Here is a 23,457-nt window from a genome sequence, read left to right on the forward strand (position 1 = left end):
CGATGGTTCCTTCCCCAACAAGGAGCAACTTGGCCTGTGGGAAATGGAATCAGTGTGCCTCACAATCTCCACGCCAGTGTGTATTGTCCTCTCGGGCTAGCCCACGCATATCTGCAGCCCTTCTGCAAAATCAAATGAAACCATACACCCCAAAACTGCAGAGCAACTGATTCTGAACTCCGGGCCTGCTGCTTTCCCCTCTTCCGCGTCTCCCTCAATCTTCCCATCTAGCCTCACCTCTCAGAAGGACAGAGAAAAACAAACATAAAGACCACCAGACCCTCCCCAAATGTGGGGCAGGGCCCCTGAACGTCAAGCCCTGTTTTAGGGAGCACCCTCTCCCACAACCATAGGGAGACCCTCTCCCAGTAACTATAATGAAGTGGTTACTCAGAATGGGTTTAGCAGTTTATCTACCAGCAATCCAGAGCAGAGTACCTGGGGAAAACAGGAAGAAAGCATTGGTCTTACAAGACTGTAATATGAAGTGGCAGCTGAAGATGCAAGGCTCCAGCCAAGTGTCCCCCCAGGACCTCTCCTTGGGCCAGGGACGCAGACCCCTAGACAGAGAGAACCAAGGCTGGCAGTGGAACCTCTGCCTGGCCTACACCCTGGCCTGGCAACAGGCTGGGGTGATCCTCAAAGAGGAACTGCTTGCCGCCCAGGGCTGCACCCACAATGCCTACACTGGCCGTGTGGTGGGTCTGTGCCAGGGAGCTTGGGCTGCGTTGGCTGGGAGTGGCAGGCCCGGCCCCAGGCCCAGCAGCTGCTATTGAAACTGTCATTCATTTCCTGACTTAAGAGAACTGAGCAGTACCTCCCTTGGCAACCACTCGCTTTCCCCTCCCACTGGAAATTAATAGATCTTGCGATAAGCATAACCTGCTTATGCTTGTTTGTCCTCAACTGCTACAATCTCTCAACAAAAATTTATTTTCCCAAGTTTCATTTTTCACTAAGAGCAACTACTAGATAGATACTCTATTAGGAAGAGCATGTTTTCACTGGTCCTCTTTGCTTTTACTTATAATTCAAAGTTACCCAAATTCCTTATTTAAAATTGTTAAGGGGGTACAGGTACAGGGGAAGGTAACAATACACAACACTGGCAAAGGATGTGGAAACAGCACTTTTACTGCTCGTTAGGCATGATGTGACTCGCACCAACTGGACCTGAGCAGTAGTCCCTGGTAACTCACATTCTACAATGATGCCGGAGGCTTGGAACCTGCAGCACATTATGCCTGGTCCCACAGGGCCTATCAGGGGACATCCCTTCTACACCGAGCAGGGCCTGGTTGGAAAAAGCTTTACTCAGGGTGGCACTCAACAGCTAGTCCTACTTACTCAGACAGCAACGACCTCATGGCTGGAGTTGTTGTGCCCTCCTAGGGGAGATGCAAAGGGTTACTGGCACAGGCCCCTGGGACCATGCTCATAAGAGACTTCCACCAGGCCATTCCTTCCCCGCCAGAACCTAACTGCATGACTTCACCCTAAGAACTATGGATAGAGTTGGGAACCCCTCCACTGCGCACCTAGAAGAATACTCCAATTTACCCTAGTAAACTAATCTTCCAAAAAAACAAAACAAAGCCCACGTTTTTCCAATGCTCTCTTCTTAGAATCTTTGAAAGCCTGCCAATTTCTTTCTACAAGTAGAAATGTTTCTGCTGGATATGCAAGGCTCTCCACAAACTGACTCGTCCCATTTCTCCAATACCAAGCCCCACGAGTTACCTGCACTGGCCTTACTCACCCATGACCATGGCCTCAGATCAGCCCTCTGGTTCTTCTCAACTTCCCCTCTCCTCACTATCCTCCACTTTTCCCTCCATCAATTCAAACCCAACCTCCTGTGCAGGGCTGATCTCAGTGCTCCCTCCTAAAGGAACTTCCTTCCTCTGGGCTAAAACATCCACGGCCACACAACCTAGCACACACTTACATACCGTCTGTTGCTACACGTGAGTTGATACTGTCTTTCCAGGGTACTGTGAACATCCCAAAAGGACATAGAATCTGCCTTTACCCGCCTGGGCACATTTAAGGCACTGGACAAACACCTGATGGAGGCTGTATCTGGAAGGGCTGAGACCTCTTAGAACATGGACTGATTAATTGCTTTAGAAGACCCCAGCTCTTGCTTCCCTGAGAGTCTCTCCTGCCCACACCCCACTGCTGGACGCAGTCCTGGCAAACTCCGAGACTTCTGCCTGCAAACAGCAGTATTCTGGCTTGCATCAAAGCTTCGAACAAAAGATTTCACAACATCTCCACCCCCTTCAGGCTCCAAAGCTCTTCAAGGGCACCCTGTTTAAACAAGAGGTGTGGTATATTTTTGGGAAATGATGAAGCAACTTCCCATAAGAGAAAAGAAAAAAATTCCCCAAGTGTAAAAAGGCTTTTTGGAAAACAAACAGAACAGCATTCCTGCCAGGACAGAGAGAAAGGATTTGACATCTAGACTCTTCATGCTTGGCAAAGGAGCCAGCTGCGCAGCGAACAGGAAACAGGAGCTGCAGGGAGAAAAAGGAGGCAGATCCTAATGGGCAGACGTGGGACTCAGCACTGTGTTCAGAGCCAGAGGCCCAACCTAATGCTTCACTTGATACTGCCCGAGGTGCCACTGGGAGCTCCCCTACCTCCTCTTTCCCTCATGGGCCTTCAACACCAAATGTGACCCTAAAAGGTTGGGTGTGAATGCAATCGTATTTTACATCCACCAGAGACACCTGCTATTGAAAACAGCTGCACAGAGACACCTTCAGTGGTTGGCAAATCTTTTGGCAATAACCACTTTTGGCGGGGGTGGTAGGGTGGTGATTTTGTATTTCATACATTTGGTTTGATTACATAAGGATTGTTTTCTTATGTATTCCAGAGTGCCTGGGTTTCAGGCAAGGAGGTGTGGACAAACTGGAGTAGAAGGAGACAACCCCTATCATTTGCTTGATCTGCAAGCCTTATCTAGGTACTCCTAATATTTCACTTTTGTAGCTACTAGTACTCAAACATGACAGCAACATTAGCACTGCTCCTTAAGTAACAAGAAAGAAAAGCATTAACCACAAAGGAAACCTCTTAGGCCCAGGTCCATATGAAGACCTAATGTCTCCACAGCTAGCAACACAGCATTTGTAAGCCTTCAGACCTCACTCCTGTGGCATAAGCCCCTTCTCCTGAACTTAAGAATTCGTATCCACCTAGCCTGTCTGCATAAATTAGAAGGCAGTGTGCAGCAGAGCAAATCTTAGCTTTGCCCTTATCAGCAACATAACCCAAGGAATAATAACTCTTCCCCTTGTGCTGTCTTACTTTCCCCACTTACCTAGAGAACACTCTCCAGAACTACAATAAACTACAAACTGCCAAAGAAAGTCAACTCCTTTCAGATGCAGTAACAACAGGAAGAAGGCGCCTGCCACCTGCTAGCCTCTGCCTTGAGCTCCCCCTGCAGGGCCTTCCCTGTCTTTTTTTTTTTAAAGATTTTATTTATTCATTTGACAGAGATCACAAGTAGGCAGAGAGAGGCAGGCAGAGAGAGAGAGAGAGAGGAGGAAGCAGGCTTCCCGCAGAGCAGAGAGCCCGATGTGGGGCTCGATCCCAAGACACTGGGATCATGACCTGAGCCGAAGGCAGAGGCTTTAACCCACTGAGCCACCCAGGCGCCCCAGGGCCTTCCCTGTCTTAACTGCCACCCCCACCCCTCTTCTAGCAAGGCCACTTAGGCCGGTAGTCTTGCAAAGCAGACGAAGCCCCTTTTCTTGGTACCTTGTGGACTCCCGTCATAAAGCTCTTTCAGAAAATAAAAAGTTGATCTTCCTAATTTGCATCTCTAACAGATTTCCAGGGTTCATGAAATTTTATTTTTTAGGCTGTGAAGGGGAGGTGGGAGGCTGGGTGTGTCTAAATGGGAAAAGCAGCACCACCCAGTACCATCTCCGAGCACAGCCCTTCTGCCAGCAGCATAACACGTACATGCAATTCATGTAGCACTTTTTAAATATACCAGTCAATTTACTACACTTCAAAATAAGCAACGGCTGAATTGGTGGTGGGGAGAGTGAAGGACGAGGTGTTTCCAACCTCTTCATTCAGTGCATCCTCTTCAAGCAGGCAGGATGTGCTGAAGATTTACTAGGATGTCTACATGGGCTCCTTAACCGCAAAAGAAATCCCCCTCTCTTGCAGCTACTGAACAACTGGGCTGCAAAATGACAGGGGCCAATCCTGTAACAGAATTTATGGGGAAGGAACTTGTGGGGAAGGGTTGGAGACTGAGCAGCTGTGCCTTAACAAAGCCACAAGTGAAACAAAGACTTAACAGAAATTAACCTCGAGTGTTCGTTTTAATTGGAAAGACTGAGTCAGTGGGGAGACAAAGATGAAAATGAAAGCATCCTCTCCGAATTCATACTCATTGAGTTTTGGGTGGTCTGAGAGTCAAACAGGCTCTCCTCTAACACACGAATGGAGAGCAACACTTGAGATGGAGGGAATAGCGCAAGGCACCACGGGATTTTTATTATGGGAATGACAAAGTGCAGGCTAGAGCACAGGACAGGGAAGTGGCTAGAGAGGAAGCTGAAAGCACAGATGAGGATTACATTGCTAAGGCATATGCACCTTAATATACGTCCTTGAGTGAGCCCTGAGTTTGACTTCTCTTGTTTTAAGGAGAGAAGGCTGGTTCTAAGACTGAAATTCTCAGAGTTACTCCGGTAGCAGGGTAGAAGACAGACTTGAGGGGAGGGAAGTGGGGAAGACACTGGAGACAAAAACCAGTACACGTGTGAAGAGAGATGATGAGGCGTTGGATGTCAGCAGCGTTTTCTCTTGTAAGGGGCCATCATTCATACCCCAGACTACAGTTAGCACACCAGCTGCCTGCCCACCTGCCCAGCGCAGACACAACCAGGATGAAGTGCTCTGGTGCTTCCATGATAAACAAACTCAAGTGTCTAGTGGAAAGTGGGGGTTTTGAAAAGGAGATATGCTTCCAGAATCCCAGTCACTGGGAAGTTCTGGTCCCCTGAGCAGCAAGCTACAATGAACTAATGAATGCAAGGATCCAAAATGAGGGTGTACACCACCTCGACAAGAGACTACTGTACTTTGCAAAATGCTAGGAGACTCTCTTGAATGAAAGGGATATGAAGAAGGTGCCTAAATCCCTGCTGATCCTTTCCCCCATCCCCTCCCTCACCCTCCCCCTAAAAAATAACTAACTAACTAACTAACTAAATAAATAAATAAATAAATTCCATTGTGAGGATCTTTGCGGGAAATGTTCTATTCAACCTATGTAAAAGTTTCTTAAGAGGGTGTGAAATTTAAAAACTATCCCTCATGGTTGAAGAGCCTAGGAAACAGCAGATGCCACTCACAAAAATATATTCCAAAACTTCTAGAAGAAAATATAAGAGCCCATCTTTATGAAAATTGGAAAGAATTTCTTAAATAAGTTTTAAAAAACCCACTACATTCCAGAAGGGAAAAAATATTAATAAAGTTGACATTGAAAGCAGCAATCGTTCTCAAACTCTTTGTTATAGGCCCCTTTATACTATTAAAAATTGAAGATCCCCCAAAGATTTATCTATGTGCTACATCTATCAATGTATATCATAGACAAAAGTGAAACTAAAAAAATCTGTATTGTGTATTCATAAATTTAAAAATAAAAACAAAAGGGGCGCGTGGGTGGCTCAATGGGTTAAAGCCTCTGCCTTCGGCTCTGCTCAGGTCATGATCCCTGGGATCTAGCCCTGCATCGGGGCTCTCTGCTCAGCAGGGAGCCTGCTTCCCTCTCTCTCTCTCTGCCTGTCTCTCTGCCTACTTGTGATCTCTGTCAAATAAATAAATAAAATCTTAAAAAAAAAATGTCACAGCAATCATGTTAACTCATGTCATGTAGCCTCCAGAAACTCTACCCCACACCTGTGAAAGAATGAATGAGTACAGAAAAGGCAAATAGCATCTTAGAACTGATATGAAAACAGTTTCAAACCTTGTCAACCTGCTGAAAGGATCTTAAGGACCCTCAAGAACCTCAGACACAGAGAAAGGGAGGGAGGGGCCTAGCTGGCTCAGTTGGTAGAGCATGTGACTCTTGATCCCAGGGTTGTTTTGAGCCCCATGTTAATAAAATCTTTTAAAACATCTACAAAATGAGAAGGTAATCAAGAAATACAAAACTAAAGCCACATGTGGATTCATGCCCATCAACTAGCAAAAATTAGTATCTAACAATTATCAGGTATTGCAGAGCGGGTGGAGAACTAAGGATGGTCCTATACATCAGTAGTGGTGGAAATGGATACAACTACTTTGGAAACCCATGTGGCAACATGTAGAAAGCTGGAGCTGTATACCTCTGTTAATCCAGCAGCCCTGCTGCCAGATATGTATGCTAGAGAAAATCTTGTATACATGCTTATGACACATGTACAAGATGCTCCTTGTTGGGGCACCTGGGTGGCTCAGTCATTAAGAGTGTGCCTTCAGCTCAGGTTGTGATCCCAGGGTCCTGGGATCGAGCCCGGCATCGGGCTCCCTGCTTGGCAGGAAGCCTGCTTCTCTGTCTCCCACTCCCCCTGCTTGGGTTCCCTCTCTTGCTGTGCCTGTCAAATAAATAATATCTTAAAAAAAAAAAAAAAATGCTCCTTGCAGTACTGTTCCTAACAGTGAAAAACTGAAGTCACCTATATATCCATCAATGAGAGGATGGTTACAAATATTTTGGTATATTAACACAATGCAATGGAATACTGCAGGTAAAACGAACATATCAATATGGCTAAATCTCAGAAACAATGCTGAGTGAAGGCAGGGTGGGCTATGGGAAATTACAAACATTTAAAAACATATAAAACAATATTCCATATTGCTTAGGAATCTAAGTATAAATGTGCAAAACCTGTATATGTAATATATAAAACACATGTAAATACACATGTAAGTATGCAAAAACACACACAAACATGGTTGGAAGGATACACGTGAATTTAGGACACTTCTCAAGCAAATATGGCAAAATAATACATCTGGGCAGCAAGGCCCCAGGTATGATATTCGTCTCTATAGTTTTTTAATGTTTTTAACATTTGAAAATTTTCACTGAAACACTGAAAATGAGATAATAGATTTCAAGTGGCTACCTCCTGGAACCTAGTGCACACTTAAGTGTCAATATTTTACAATCCCAAACTAAGGCATATATATCATTTCTTAACAGGGGTATTTGGTAACTTGGTAACTTATCTAATCCTCCTAACCACCAAAAGTCCCATTTGGTCCCAAAATACAAACAGAAATCCCAAGATTCACCAAAACTGCTAAATCCTATGGAAGACCTGGGATTACCTTTTCCTGGGCTCTCACTGTATAGGACCCCAAATCCCAGACCTGTTTGCACCTAATGACTGACCCCTGACCACCACCCCTAACCCCAACACACTCATCTGAAAGCTAAGCTACCAAATAGCATCTGTAAAAATACTTTTCTCGATAGTCAGAGGAACATGCAGTAATTCTGAGCATGGACTTCATTTTCAGGCTGCTCAGCCTCAACGGCCCCACCACCTGCCTTCAAGACAAGGGAGCAGCCAGATTGCCCGGGCTGCTGCTAGAGTCAATTTTCATCATTTAACCTCCACTCCATCCATTCCTCCTTACTTTATCCTAAAAGCTTAGTCCATAGGAGGGGGATCTCTATGATGTCCAAATCAGGTCCCCTTCGTGCAACACGGAAGGCACGAGCATGCCCTTATGGTACAGTGTTTTTCAAAGTGTGCCCCCCCCCAACCTGTGACAGAACGATGGGGGCAACTGGTTAAACAGCTTCTGCCTCTGTCAGGGAAATAATGAAATAACTGCACCCTTGGTTTCTTCCCTGAGGAGAACTGAAAGGCTGTTAAGACTACTTGTCTTTGTGGAAAAACTCTCAGAGAATGAAGACTGTAGGGCCGCACCCCAGACCAACCACATGATTCTTTGTGGGCGCGGGGTGCCCAAATCAATTTTTTATTTTTATTTTTATTTTTTTAAATAGTTTTTTTTTTTTAAGATTTTATTTATTTATTTGACAGAGAGAGATCACAAGTAGGCACAGAGGCAGGCAGAGAGAGAGAGGGGGAAGCAGGCTCCCCAACTGAGCAGAGAGCCCGATGCGGGACTTGATCCCAGGACACCGGGATCAGGACCTGAGCCGAAGGCAGAGGCTTTAACCCACTGAGCCATCCAGGCGCACCCCAAATCAATTTTTAAAAGCACAGTAACGCTGGAAAAGCATCACCCCAGCAGATGTTGGTTTCCTAAGTCTGATAAAGGGACCAAAACTGTACCATGTTCACTGTATCCCAGAGTCTCAGGCAGCCAAATACCAACCAAACTCCCCTTCCCAGAAATCCCTTCCCACCAGCCCCAGTGGAAGTCCCTGCTCTTCTAAGAACCTTCCTGGACGATGTCAGCATGAATTCTCTTCCTTTTAATAGCACTCAGTACCTGAACCACTTAAGGGGGATGAAAATGTATTCTTACCTTTCCTCTAGTTAGATGTGAGGGCCTCAGTTCCCGGAAGAGGGCCCAGTGTATATATAACAGCTTTTTAACACTTAAATGGCTGACTTAATGCTAAAGACAATGGCATAGGGAAGTCAATACTAAAACACACACATAGGCACATACACACAAAATCGGTATAAAAAGTATCTGCTTTTTGGGATAACCTGGGCTCAGATCCCAGCTTTATCCTTGATTGGCTGTGAGCAGTTCATTATTGTGAGGACATCAACATGACATGATACATGAGAAAGTGTTTTGCATGTTGTCACCTGCCAACGGTATAAGCTCTTGCAGCTACTGCTACCGTTATTTCTCTGATTTCAAGAGCTGATTTGTATTATTTATTCCTTTTTCCAGCCCACGAAGGAAAAGCACAGAAACAGGGATTGAAACCATAAGAATACAGAGAAATAAAGCCTCAGAGGCCACAGTTCCCAAGGTTTGTGGGCAGCCACCAGCCAGCTAGACCTCACCTACTTGGGCCTTTGCACCCCCACTGGGCAGGGAGGAGGTGCCAGGGAAACCCTTGGCAACCAGAACGGTGTCTGGCACACCACAGGAGAGTTTGCATTACTGCCTGGGATGAGAGGCCATGGGGAATCCTTCCCATCTGTACAGCAAGAACTAAGTAAAATTTTATAGGAGCAGGTGAGACTGAGGCCTCCAAGTGGGTGTGAACTTCAGTGTAGCCACAGTCTCTGTCGAAGCCTGTCATTAAAATCATCTTCAAACCACTCTTCCAGCAAATGAAAAGCAGAGTGCATTATCCAGCTGTCTCTGATTAAAGCAGGGTAGTGGGGGAAAATGAGAAACAGAGTCAAGATTTCCAATTACCACTAACAGGAGGGTTTTTCAGAAGGGAGGAAATTAATGGAATCATCAAAAGGCTGAAGATTTGACTTAAAATGAATTAAATCAATCTCAATCTTTCCCTGTTTCAATAAAAACCTTGGGCTGTTCAGTTCTTGAGCTTCCTGAAAGCCGCCCAGGCAGGATCAGAGGGGCTAAGTGACAATTAGCCAAGGCTGGGAAATCTTCTGTTTGCCCCTGCAGACAGGCCGGAGAGACAGGACCAGACAATAGTTCTGAGGCAAACGAGCTAATTTTTCCAAGCCAGGAGTCTCTTAGCCTGCCAATACAAACATCAGGAAATAAAGGTGGAAAACGGGGTCAAACTCAATCTGAAGAACAGCAAATCCCTCTAGGATGGGGAAAACATTCTGTAACTTACAGGTACCTTAGAAAAATGGGCAAAGGGAAAAGGAAAAGACGGGGGAGCTCAGGAGGTGCCCCCTCACACAGATGGCTTGAGTAGGGCCTTTTGTGATGTCCTCAGACACCCCCAAACCCCACCACACTCAATACACAAACAGGGCAGGCTAGCTCCACCAGCTCACAGGTGAGATGAAACATGTCCGGAGGGAGGGAAGGCGGCAGGGCAAAGGAGGACAGTTATGCCAAGCTGGAAGAAGGTAGGGAGGCAGAAACTGAAGGAAAAGAAAAGAGGTACAGGGATACAAGCCTCTATGCCATTCACCCAGCAAATATTTACCAGGCCTACCAGGAGCACCAGGCCTGGCAGTGGAAGAAGTGGAATAACAATCCTGAGCACCCTGGAAACGAGAAGGGAACAGGAAGCCTGTGAAACCTTGCAGTCAAGTGTGACAATGTGCAGAAACGGGCCTGGGGCCCGACGACCATGCTGAGTCATTCCTCTCTGGACACAGGTTTTATGGAAGCAGCATAATGGCACAGGCCAGAGACTCTCTAGAAAGAAAAGTTACTCCAATTCCCAAACTGTTCTCTAGTTTCACTTTCGGCAAGGCAGTCTCTGGACAGGATTCTGATCAGTACTGCTTATCAACACAAGTTTTCCCGTACGTAGAACATTAAAAGCAGGTACCAGGTACGCAGAAGTTCCTGAGCATGGTGGCGGAAGCTATCAAAAGAGGCATTAGAGGTATCAGAGCTTAACGGGCCCTGGAAAGCTAGTCCACCTCTCCCCCCAGCACTGAGCAAATGAGGGGCCTCGGTTACTGCTCTTTGGAAGCGGTGCCTGTGGCGGTGCCCGGGATCCCCAGCTCGGGGTTCTGCTCCTCATACTGCTCACACCCCAGACCTTGAGCTGTGGAAAGACTTCCTAAAATGCAGGCTTCCAGGGCTGACTACTGCCTAAGAGGGCAGAGTAAGAAGTGGGTGAGGAGAGGATGCCCAGGATGACCCAGCCAGAGGCTCGCAAGGTCCACCCCACACTCCCTCCTGCGCTTTCCCTGCAGGACAGTGGGCAAGGACCAGAACCAGCCCACAGAAGGTCAGAGACAGACCTGTGTGCTTCTTCCCTTACTCACTTAACTTTTTCCCAGTTTCCAAATTACATGGGCCTGCCTGCAACATCCTATTTCTGAACCACTTCTCCCCACAGTGGGTTCAAGACCTCTCTATCCCTCTGTCCCCACCTTACCAAAAATTGCTCTGAAAAGATCACATGGGCTTATTCACCTCAAGTGTAAACTGGTGGTTTCCAAAATGTGATCCCCAGATCACCAGCAGCAGCATGCAAGAATTTAGCAGAAATGCAAATTCTTGGGCCTGCTGACTCAGAAAGTCTGGAGGCAAGCCCAGCAATCTGGGCCCTCCAGGGGATTCTAATGCACGCTCAAATCTGAGGCCCAATGGAGCATATAACCTGTAAGGTTCAACCTGTTACTTCTCTCCCAATATGTGACTCTTAAATGACACACCTGAATGACCTCTAGAATCTCAAGCCTAGGAGTCCATGTAGCTGCCACTGGAAGGAGAAACTTCCCAACTCAGCATATTCTTGCTTCCAGGGTCCAAAACCTTATGCAAGAAAATACATCAACTGTCCTTTAAGCCTTAACCAGAGGCAGGAAAGCCTGGGCATGGGGAGAAAGGTGACCCTGCAATGCGAACTGTGACGCAGGACCTCTTTTCACCAACTCCCGACTAATGAGGCCTTTCGGAAGGGAGAAAGGTGGCTCCGTGGGCCTCGACCTCTCCCTGGCTGTGGCACTGACTTGAGGTTGCTCTGCCCGGATGCCGTCCCACAAAATGCAAACTGCAGGTACTTGTTCTGCAGTAAAACTGGCCTGGGCCAGACACTCAGGGAGGTTTCTGAACCCCCTCCACGGGGTTTCACCCTGAGACCGACAACAAGCACCTACTATGGGTCCCTTGACACTTCCTGGGACACAATGGAGCAGCACGTGAGGCTCCAGGGGTGTGTGTCAGGAAGGTGGGACTGGGGTGCAGGACTGGCACTGCAGACACTGCCAACCACAGCCTTAAGAGAACAGCATTAACAACCCTGCCAGCTCCCGCTCTCTGTCCTTGTCCCATACCTACACTCATTAGCCTTCCACTTCTCTAGCTTATCCCGGGGCCTTATTCTCAAAAGGGACTCTGGCTTCTTAGAGAAAAATGGGTGTTGGACTTCCACATCTCTCAAAGCCCTGACTATGAGAACCTTGTCTAACCTGACGGTGAAGAAAAACAAAATTTTTATTTTTTTTTTTAATTTTTTTTTTTAAGATTTTATTTATTCATTTGACAGAGAGAGATCACAAGCAGGCAGAGAGGCAGGCAGAGAGAGAGGAGGAAGCAGGCTCCCTGCTGAGCAGAGAGCCCGATGCGGGGCTAGATCCCAGGACCCCTAAGGCAGCGGCTTAACCCACTGAGCCACCCAGGTGCCCCAGAAAAACAAAATTTTTTTAAATGATGTCTCCCTTTCTCCTTCCACCTTCTTTATTCCCAGAAATGAGACAACCTCACATTCAGAGATCCAAGCTTTAGATTTCCACTCCACAGATTTGGGCTTCAAACTCAAGATTTGGGGCTCTGTTGGCAAATTTAGTTTGATCTTGTATAAAAAGGGGCCACTAAATGCCAGCCTCCCACCCAGGGATAAATGAAGGATTAACCAGTTACTGTTAACCAAGTGCTTTGAGCAATTCGGAAAAGAGACCCCAATTAAAAAAAGGATTATTATAATAATCCCTTCCATTAGAATAGACTTTTATTGTTCACCCAGCACTTCTACATATATGACTTCATCTAATCCTATTATCCACAGTCTTAATTATTCCTGCAAGGCCAGGTCTGCCATTACTGCTAACAGAATTTCTGAATACCAGGGAGAGGGACCTCAAAACATCTGCCCTGCCTAACCACCACAAGGTAGAGAGAACAAGAGCATGGACAATGAGTTCCTCTGCCGAGAGCCACTCTGAAGAAATCCGAGACATATCTGGACTGGCAGTCACAAAAGTTCTCTATGCCCCAAACACACCAAATCACAGAGAGTCCTCACCCCGGCATCTCCGATTACCCCAGCACGGATCCAGGCTGAAGACTCCTGGAATATATCCGCACACCCCAGATGCCCGCTGCTCCTCCACTCCTCTCCCTTCCAAATCAATTAGGAGCCTCCTCCACCCTTCAGCCTCCCGTGGGATTCCGGACTTGAGCTAGACCCCCATGGGACCCCGTGCTAGGAGTCAGACTGGCTGAAAGGAGGAGTCGTTGTCAGAAACTCCTCCCATGGGCTGGCTGGGCTGAAGCATAGCATGAGGGGCCTTTCCTGAGTGACCCTGTCCCCTCCAGCAGGCTGGAAGGGATCTCACTTAGCTGGTCACTTTCAGTTCCCACAGGCCAATAGGGGCACAACTACCAATTCTTCTCAGCCCCAACCTTTCCTACAACTTGTACCAAAACCAACACCCTCCTCCAGCCCGCTTTATTTCCCTGTTTAGATTCATCCAACCCTGAATCCATTAGCTGGTGTTTGTTTTCTCTTAAAACCCTTTGATCTTTAAGACACTCCAGCCCAGACCTTGTTTCTCTTCCTCCTACTCCCTCTCCTCCTCCTCCTCGACTGAACAACTCAGCAGGAAAGGCACTGGCTGCACCAGCAGCTTCTCACCTCCCAGAAGCTTCCCCCACACTGTGCTGCTGGTGATCTTCAGCCCCATCTCTGAACTCTCAGATTAAGGTTTGACTTTATTTTTGTTCTGAAACCTCAGCTTCCGATCCTGCTCCACCAAGACAGAGACCACCCCTTCATCCAGCATGGCGAGAGGCACACCAGTTTAGGGGACAGCATGTATTGGACTTCCAAGGTTTCAACAGAAGTGGCACTGCAAGTTTGAAAGGAAGGGTCAAGGAAGCAGAGCAGACACTACATTTGACTCTCTCCCTGTCCTCCTTACACTTGCCCCCACCATGCTGCCTGTCCCTGCCACTGGTGAGGTGCCACAGAACAACAACGATGAGAGAACACCACAACCCTGCATGGCCAGTGTGTTATCATCCCGATGCTGCACACAGGAAAACTGAAGGACATCAACTTTGAGAAACTTGCTCAAAGTGATATTATGTGTTAGTGGCAGAATTAGGATTCAAACGAGCCTGTCTGGCCCCAAAGACTGTATTCTTTTTTTTTTTTTTTATTAACATATAATGTATTATTTGCTCCAGGGGTACAGGTCTGTAAATCCTCAGTCTTACACATTTCACAGCACTCACCATATCACATACCCTCCCCAATGTCCATCACCCAACCACCCTCTCCATACCCCCCCATCCCCCAGCCACCCTCAGTTTGTTTTGTGAGATTAAGAGGCTCTTAGGGTTTGTCTCCCTCCTGAACCCATCCTGTTTCGTTTTTTCCTTCCTTACCCCTCAAGACCCCCGTCCTGCCTCTCAAATTCCTCATATCAGAGAGATCATATAAAGACTGCATTCTTAACCCTACTATGAAATCTCGTCTCCCCTACTCGCTGGCTCCTATTTGCCTCCCAGCTTTGGGTATAGACTTCTCTCCCTCAGAAAAAGCTACTGGGGCCCTCCCTATCCGAGTCAGGAACCCTTCTTACATGTAGTCCTCTAGTCCAGGGCCTGTCCTGACCACAGCATGCGTCACGCAGAACTGCAGCAGGTGCAGTCCTGGTGTGCAGCAGGGGGGTCAGCAAGTGACCAAGTACATCAGAGGATCAGAGGAGCCGTCTGCTCTGTGCTCCTTCTGGGGTACAGCACTGGCCCTGGCTGCAGCTGCCCTCCTCTCATGGACATACTACAAGGACCCAACTACAGGTGAGACCTTCCACCACAATCCAGTCCAGTGCCTGGCCCCAGAAAGCCCTCCATGGCATTATATACTTCCTGCTGTCCTCCCTGCCCACCTTATGTCAACACACGCTTGCTAAATGAGGTAATGCTGCTGAGGAAAATACCAAACCCAGTAGGTACCACAGCAACCCTGGCCACCCCGAGTCATTAGGTCTTGGAGCAAGTCTATAGGGTGTGTGTATCATGGTCTGCAGAACAAGGGGTTCAGGCTTCCCAAAGCTGCAATTCCGAGATGTCTTTTTTTTTTTTAAATGTTTTATTTATTTATTTAAGGGGGGGGGGAGAGAGAGAGAGAGAGAGAGAGAGAGAACACGCACCAGAAAGAAAGCATGAGCAGTGGTGGGGCCGGGGAGGTTGGGGAAGGTAGAGGCAGAAGCAGACTCCCCGCTGAGCAGGGAGCCCGATGCAGGACTCAATCCCAGGACCCTGGGATCATGACCTGAGCCAAAGGCAGAGGCTTTACCGACTGACCACCCATGCACCCCCTTTAATTCCCAGAAGTCTTAACAAGCTGATTCCTTTCCATCAAAAATAGTCAAGGTTCCCAGAACTGGAAACTTGTTCTCTGACAACCTCAAGAGAAAGGACTAGGAGCTCCTACTAATTCCATGCAAGAAATACACACAAAGCCTACTCTCCTCCCCCCAGACCCTATTAATTCTAGTAGTAAGGGCATGAGCGGTGTCTCATAGAAGATGTGACTTCGAATTGGATTTTGAAGGATGAGGAGTCGGGTTCAGGAGGAAGGAGAAGAGGCACAATTCTAGCCACAGGAATCCAGCCACTGGAAGAATAGTGAGAATAGGCTTTGAAGGTGCTAATGTTCAGAAAAGGGCGAAAAGGAGTCCCCTTAGCCTTGACTTGAGAGATGCGTAGAGGGAATTATGGGTGGGGAAAAAGGGGAGCCAAACCCATTCTTTCAACCTGGGAATTATTTCTTTGTATGCCAGGCCATGTCCTAAGTGCTTTACATATACAATCTTATTTAATTCTCACAATCGTCTTATGAAGTAGGCACTATTATCATCCCCACTCTAGCGAAACAAAGACAGTATGGTCAGGAACGTTATCCAAGGTAACACCGATCGCTACGAGTAGGGGCCACATTCAAATTGAGGCAAGTGGACTTCAAGGTCCATGCTTTTAATCAGAACGCACTGCCTCTCCAAAAACAAGGAGTCCATAAAAAAGAAAGAATCTTGCCATCCGCAACAACATGGATGGATCTAGAGGACATAATGCTTAGTGAAGCACATGACATAAGTGAAATACAGCAGGGGTCAGAGAAAGCCAAATTCAATGTGATTTCACTCATCAGTGGAACTTAAGAAACAAAACTAATCAACAAAGAAAAAAAAGAGACAAAAAACCCAGACTCTCAGCCACAGAGAATGCACTGATGGTTATGGGGGGGTGGGGTGGGGATGGGTGAATTAGGTGAAAGGGATTAAGAGTACACTCAACCGTAATGATCACTGACTAATATACAGAATTGTTGAATCACTATACTGTACACCTGAAACTAATATAACCCCATATGTTAATTACACTGGAATTAAAAACAACACGCAAGGCGCATGCCTGAAGAATAATGACAGCCGGATGTCACACTGAGCTGTACTAGTGACCTCAATGGCCCCATGAGAGCTGCAGGTGGTATTTACTATTCTAAGGTGTTGATGAGTTGAATCCTATCCCACCTAACAAGAGACAGCTCTGTGAAAAAATGCTAGGGGACAATGTTTTTTTAATAGTTATAATCTAGGGGCACCTGGGGCACCTGGCTGACTTGGTTGGCAGAGCATGACTTTTTTTTTTTAAGATTTTATTTATTTGACACAGAGAGAGAGAAAGAGAGAGAGAGTCAGAGAGCACAAACAGTGGCAATAGCGAGGGAAAAGGAGAAGCAGACTTCCCACTGAGCAAGGAGCCTGATACAGAACACGATCCCAGGACCTAGGATCATGATCTGAGCTGAAGGCAGACACTTAACTGACTGAGCCACCCAGGCACCTGGAAGAGCATACAACTCTTGACCTCTGGGCCCCACGTTGGGCGTAGAGATTATTTAAATAAACAAATAAATTAACTTTTTTAAAGAAATAGTTATAATCGGGGTGCCTGGGTGGCTCAGTGGGTTAAAGCCTCTGCCTTCAGCTCAGGTCATGGTCCCAGGGTCCTGGGATTGAGCCCCACATCGGGCTCTCTGCTCAGTGGGAAGCCTGCTTCCTCCTCTCTCTCTGCCTGCCTCTCTGCCTACTTGTGATCTCTGTCAAATAAATAAATAAAATCTTAAAAAAAAAGAAATAGTTATAATCTCACCCTATCTTCCAGTACATTCAGATTTCATGCTTTAGGCTGGCTTCAGGTGAGGCAGGTAAACAGGGTTAGGAGAGATCAGCAGCCAACAACCCTTTTTCATGCAGCAGCACAGAAAGGCTTTCTCTAAATACTGCTGTCCCTCTGGGCCTCAAAGCTCACCCAAGTCAGACCAAGGTCACTCCTGACCTGGCCACACTCCAAGCAGCCAGCCACCCAGAATGGAAGTGGAGGGCTGCTCAGACCCTCCGCAGGCTCACCCTCCTGAGTGAGGCAGAGGAAAGGAATCTCCCAGAGGGTAAGAGGTGAGGAAAAGAATCAACCTGCAAACCTACCAGAATAATTAAGAACTTTGAAAGCAGGCCCTAGATTTTTCGGTTTTGTTTTTAAAGCATCCTGTGGCCTCTTTTGCAGAAGGAGTTGGGCATCTAAGGATAACATCCTCGCTCACAAATTAGGCCTGGGTAGTAGGGCACCTTTGCTTAGAAGGTGGAATCTGTGTTGACTGAGGGCTTTAACCAAAGTAAGACCCACTCAGATGTTCAGTTCACTGGACTCCTGGTTTCTGTTCCTCAAAACTTACAGTGCAAGGCTGATGCCACGCGTCTGCAGTGTTCTCAACAGTGTTCTCTTCCTTATCCTGAACAACAATCAGCCTGAGGAAGGTAATTTCTCAATGTCTTTTCCTGATGCCACCCTTCAGCAAGCCCCATAATGACCCATCCAGCCTCCTCCCACAATCCTCAAGTCTTTTTATAGTCACAGGTAATTACACCATGGAGAGATTACATCACTTCATCGGCAGTGTTTACAACTGACAGGAAGATGCTGTGCGGATGTTTTGGGAACTACATCCTCATTTAGCAAACAAATTGCTGTGGTTCCTATTGTTCTTTTCCAAGAATAGAACCACCTTGGCAAACTTTGTGCCTAAACTGGGAACCAAACAACTAAGGGCCATTGTAGATGAGAACAGAAATCACCAGAGGCAAACATGGTAACCCAGTGATGACTCCTTCATCCTTTATCCAGGGGAAAAAATACAGACGGCATCTTTCTTTCTGTCAAAAGAATCCTCTGAAGGTTGCCCTGAGTGCTCCAATAGGGTGACACAAGAAATGGGTCTCAGAGAAGCCTACCACTCAGCACAGGCAGTGTGGTTCTCAGCAGACCCTGGGCAGCAGAGTTAAGACAGACTGGGCACAAATCCCAGTCAGCTTCTCCACTGACAGCTGCCTGTCTCTGAGAGGGTTATGTAACCTCTCTCTGCCTCAGTTTCTCATCTATAAAATGGTTACATGACCACCCAGCACACAGCCTTTCCAAAAGCTTCAAATGGGATGATACACAGAGAGCCTGACACATGAATGATGCTCTGTATGCATCAGCTTCCAGCTTGTCCTCTCCCCCCAGCTCAGTGTACATTATCTCTGACCCCAGATCCCTTCAGAGATGGCGATGGCCACCTGTCAACCTCTCTCAGCTACAGCAAAGTCAAGGGCCAAAGCCACATCCAACCCGAGAGCCTTGTTCTCAGCATTTTCCATCATCAGTGAACACTAACTGCCAGGCTTTCTCACGCATAGAAACGTAGATGGCTGTTTTCCCTGCTATTTTAAAATTGCTTTGGGTGCTTGTGTGACGTTTAACATGGCTTAGAGTGTCATGGAAAACACTTTAAGGGGGGGAGGAATCAGAAACAGGGGCACCTGGGTGGCTCAGTCAGTTAACTGTCTCCCTTTGGCTTGGGTCATAATCCCAGAGAGCTGGGATCAAGCCCCACATTGGGCTCCCTGCTTTTCCCCACATTGGGAGTTCTGCTTCTCCCTCTCCCTCTGCTCCTCCCCTCCTTGCTTTTCTCTCTCTCTCTCAAAATAAAATCTTAAAAAAATTAGAAGTCAGAAACAAGTAAAATACAGAGTTTTTTTTTTTTCTAGTAAATCCCCTCAGGAAAGGGAGAGAATGAAAATCAAAAGCTTTTCACATGAGTCAGCGAGCAGCCGGGTTGAGACCATCACACTAGACCTTTCCGGAAGGCAAAGGGGTTTCAAAAAGACCAGTCCTTCCTCAACTGGTCAAGTCAGACACCTGGTCCCACTTCCTTATCCTGAACACAAAAAATGACTTTGCATCTTTAGTTTTGTTTTTTTAAATACAGCAAAGAATGTCATCTGCATAAAAATCTCCTGCCCAGCATGACTCAACAGCGGGTCACATACCAACTCTGTTGTTGTCATTATTTGGTAATTACAGCACACATTTTATATGCCAAGTATCCTCCAATCATTTTTATTAGGCTACACAACACCAACCTCACATCCTCAAGGATTTTGTTTCTGTTTTGAAGGAGACACAAAGAGGTCAAATGATTTGCCTAAGGTCATAAAACATAGGTTTCTTTCTTTTTTTTTAGATAAAGTTTCTTGAGATCATAGGTAAAGGCACCTGGGGGGCTCAGTCAGTTATGCATCTGCCTTCAGCTCAGGTTGTGATCCCAGAGTATGGGATGGAGTCCCACACTGGGCTCCCTGCTCAGCAAAGAGTCTGTTTCTCCCTCTCCCTCTGACCCTCCCCCTGCTGCTCATGCTCTTTCTCAAATAAATATATTAATTTTTTTTTTTAAATCACAGGTAAAGGGAAGGAGTTGTGAGATCTGAGAAAGGCTGCTACACAGTCAGGACCCTAATTCCTCTCTAGCCCAAGAAGAGAGGCAAGCTGGGTACTCTGCATATATATATATATGTATGTATATGTATATATGTGTCATATATATATATATATATATATATATATATATCCAGAGTACCCAGCTTATATATATATATACACACATATATATGTATGTATATGTATATGTGTATGTGTGTGTGTGTGTGTGTGTGTGTATGTTGTTGTTGTTTTTTTAATTTTGGTCTGCCTACACAGTGTGAACCAGGTGTGAAGGTAAAATATGCTTCCTTGGGGCACCTGGGTGGCTCAGTGGGTTAAGCCTCTGTCTTCAGCTCAGGTCATGATCTCAGGGTCCTGGGATCAAGTCCCACATCAGGCTGTCTGCTTGGTGGGGAGCCTGCTTCCCCTCTCTCTCTGCCTGTCTCTCTGCCTACTTGTGATCTCTCTCTGTCAAATAAATAAAAATCTTAAAAAAAAAAAAAAAAGCTCTTCCTTTTGTCACTCCCCAAAAGGAGACTTCTAATAATTTTCTCCATCTCTGTTTAAGGAATGACCAAAGGGGAAGCTGGACCTACTGCCTCTGGAAACCAAGATGGAAAACTGAACCTTGATCATGGCATAACTCTGCACCAGAATTCTCTAGTGCCTGTCCTACATGATTCTTTTCTACACCTGAGCAATTATGACCAAGACTAAGGTGACTGTGGTATTTTATAACCAGAGACTACACTGATGAATTGCCCCCCTACAGGATGCCCACTTCCCTATGTCCAGTGGGACTCTCCCAGAAGCACATTCAAGGTCTACTAGAGCCCACTGGGTAACAAAGACTGTGTAATTTACAAGCACCTCCTTTTAAAATGCTTCCGGAATGGGTGTTCAGGTGCAGCTACAGGAGCTGGTAAGATACATACCAAGAGGAAAAGGGAACCTTTCCTGAACTGAACTGCCTTTCCTTGACCTCAGAGTATCTGAAAGTCTTGGTTTCTTGGCAAGCCTGTCTGGCAAGCTGCTTATGGCAGGCACAGCCATACAGGTGTGCTCGGGTTTCAGGCCAAGGAGTGGGTGCCTTCCTTCCTGAGAAGCCACTGCAGAGAGGGAAACGCACTGGCAGCGCCATGGTACACTGGATCTAAGTAATGGGGCCACCCCTTCCCTTGCCTGCATCCTGCTCTGTGCCAGTACACATTTTACGGGGAGTAGAAAAGACCTGGGGGTGGGGTGGCAGGGGAGGGAGGATTCTGTGCAGATGGGGGAAGGAAAAAAACTACAGAGCCAACTTTTCCATCCTGCTCTGAGCCCACACTACAGACATACGTTTTTCCACATTGGAGAATAATAATCCCTTTATCCAGCCAGTCTGAAACCATCAGTCCCTGATAATTGAATTCAGACCTTGGATGGAAAGTTGGGAAGGTGTGGGTAGTTGGAAAATGGGGTGGGAAATGGGAGGAGGCAATGGTGGAGCCCATAAAAAGGAGGGTGGCAGTAGGTGGAATGGTTTAATGAAGCTAAAGAGGCTAAAGACTTCAGAAACCAGAGGCAGACGTTCTACCCTACTATTGCCAGGTCACACAAAGGGACAGCTCCCCTAATGCAGCCTGGGAAGAAGACAGTCTTGGTAGCATACCAGGCACTAAGCCAGGTTCTGATCCTGGCCGTAGGACCCTAGGCGAGTACATGACCTCTAAAATCTAGCTCCGACAGTCATTCCACTTATGCACATACTTACTGAGCACCATTTGTTCTGGGCTAGGGGCAGGGTGGAAAATCTCTTCAATAAAGGGCTAAATGTTTTAAAGTCTAAATACTTTAGGTTTTGGGGGTGACACAGTTTATGTCACAACTACCCAACACTGCCACTATAATACAAACACAGACACAGACAAAATATATTATGAATGAATATTGCTATGTTCCAATAAAACTTTATTTATGGACACTGAAATGTGAACTTACAATTTTTATATATACATGAAATATTATTTTGATTTTTTCCCAATCATTTAAAAATATAAAACCATTCTTGGCTCACAGGCCATACAAAAGCAGCATAGAGGACTTGGTCCAGGGACCATAGCTTGCCAACTTCTACTCTAGACTACAGTGGTGAACAAGACAGGGTCTTCACATCCTGTGGCTCTGTGACTACCACTTCTACAGAGCATCTCTGGCTTGGGCTGCAGGCCCTGGGAACATAAGCCCTGCTTCACCTGGCTGTATGTTGGTGGATCCTGGCCACTTTTTCCTCTGGAACTTCATATAGCCACAATGCCCACATTGTGGGGTCCCAATCATTAGCGGCCTCCTTGACTGTGCTAGGAGCTCCTCACAACCAAAGAGGTCTTAGGCTTTATGGCAAAGGTTTAAATTAAGTGTCAAAGCAGGGTGAAGAGGAGGCAATGGACAAGATCAGTACATGCGTGGCGGAGAAGGCTACAGTGCAACAAAAGACACGTCACTATTTCTCCCAGCAGCTCAAAAGAAAAATCATAGATGAGACTGCACCATTATCTGTATGTGCTGGGTTAAGTGGGTGGTGGGAGATGACAGAGAATGAGAGAGAGCACTGAGCTATGGGGACTCTATACACTGCACTACACCACACTGCCCCTATCCTTCCAAAGTCCCCTTCTAGAATTTAGCTAAGATCCCTCTCTAGGGAATGCTGTCCAAAGAAAACTACCATCTGTACATATCTAATGAAGTCTGGTAGGGGTCACATTACTATCATAATTAGTTGAGGGGTGCATGCAGCTCAGTCGGCTGGGCGTCCAACTCTTGATTTCAGTTTGGGTCGTAATCTCAGAGTTGTGGGATTAGGTCCCACACTGGGCTCCCCACTCAGCACAGTGTGTTTGTCATTGTCCCTCTGTTCCTCCCCAACTTGTGTGCATGCATGCTCTCTCTAGTAAATAAATACATAGAATCTTTTTTAAAAATCATCATCAGGGGCACCTGGGTGTCTCAGTGGGTTAGGCCTCTGCCTTCTGCTCCGGTCATGAGCCTAGGTTCCTGGGATCAAGCCCCAAATTGGGCTCTCTGCTCAGTGGGGAACCTGTTTCCCTTCCTCTCTCTCTGCCTGCCTATGCCTACTTGTGATCTGTCAAATAAATTAATAAAATCTTAAAAAAAAAAAATCAGCATCAGTTGAGACCCTACTGGTGCTTGCAAATACAGAGGCTCTATGGAGGTTCTCTAGCATCACCCAGAGGCCTATGGTACAAACCCAAATATGCCCTTCCCTAGAAGTACGCCGGGTGTAGAGGACCACATGAACAGAACCTGGAAAGGTCTTCAGAGCACTGTGGAAGGCAATAAGGATCATACAAACTCAAAAAGGCTCACGGCTGCATTTCCAGCTGCTGCTAGGCCTCCTGCACCTCACCGGCTTCAATCAGAAAGTCCTCAGAATCAAGAAAATACAGAAGGAGGGAACTGGATAGGACCTTAAAGGTATCTGGGTCAACTCCTTCGTTTCATAAATGGAGAAACTGAGCCACGGAATGGCTAAGTGGCGTGTCCGAGATCACGAAGTTTAGAGTGTCAGTGACCAGGTCCTGGTTTCACTAAATTACAAGACCTCAACTCTACTTATTCTGAGAGAAAACATAAAGAGACAAGAAACAAACAATAACGAACTAACAATCATGAAGCACCAATTGTGTTAGACTAGTCCGCAGGTAGGGACTAATATCACCCCATTCTGTCGCTGAGGACACTGAGGCTTAGAGAAGTGAGATCTGCTCAGGT

At 46.5% G+C, this 23,457-nt stretch overlaps 1 protein-coding gene and 1 long non-coding RNA gene across 4 annotated transcripts in view; both read right to left on the bottom strand.

Moving 5' to 3' along the window:
• SUSD6 (sushi domain containing 6) overlaps positions 1-23,457 on the bottom strand; it is an 89,886-nt gene that overhangs the window by 23,254 nt on the left and 43,175 nt on the right. The gene's annotated exons all lie outside the window — the stretch shown is intronic.
• On the bottom strand, positions 469-22,893 carry LOC116862225. The gene is made up of 4 exons (XR_004381610.1): positions 22,883-22,893; positions 20,830-20,836; positions 15,179-15,181; positions 469-981 (listed from the first exon to the last, which is right to left on the bottom strand). It is a non-coding gene; the product is annotated as an uncharacterized LOC116862225 (long non-coding RNA).

This window comes from Lontra canadensis, unplaced genomic scaffold, assembly GCF_010015895.1.
Source record: "Lontra canadensis isolate GAN:19392208 unplaced genomic scaffold, GSC_riverotter_1.0 scaffold227, whole genome shotgun sequence".
Classification (NCBI taxonomy): Eukaryota; Metazoa; Chordata; class Mammalia; order Carnivora; family Mustelidae; genus Lontra; species Lontra canadensis.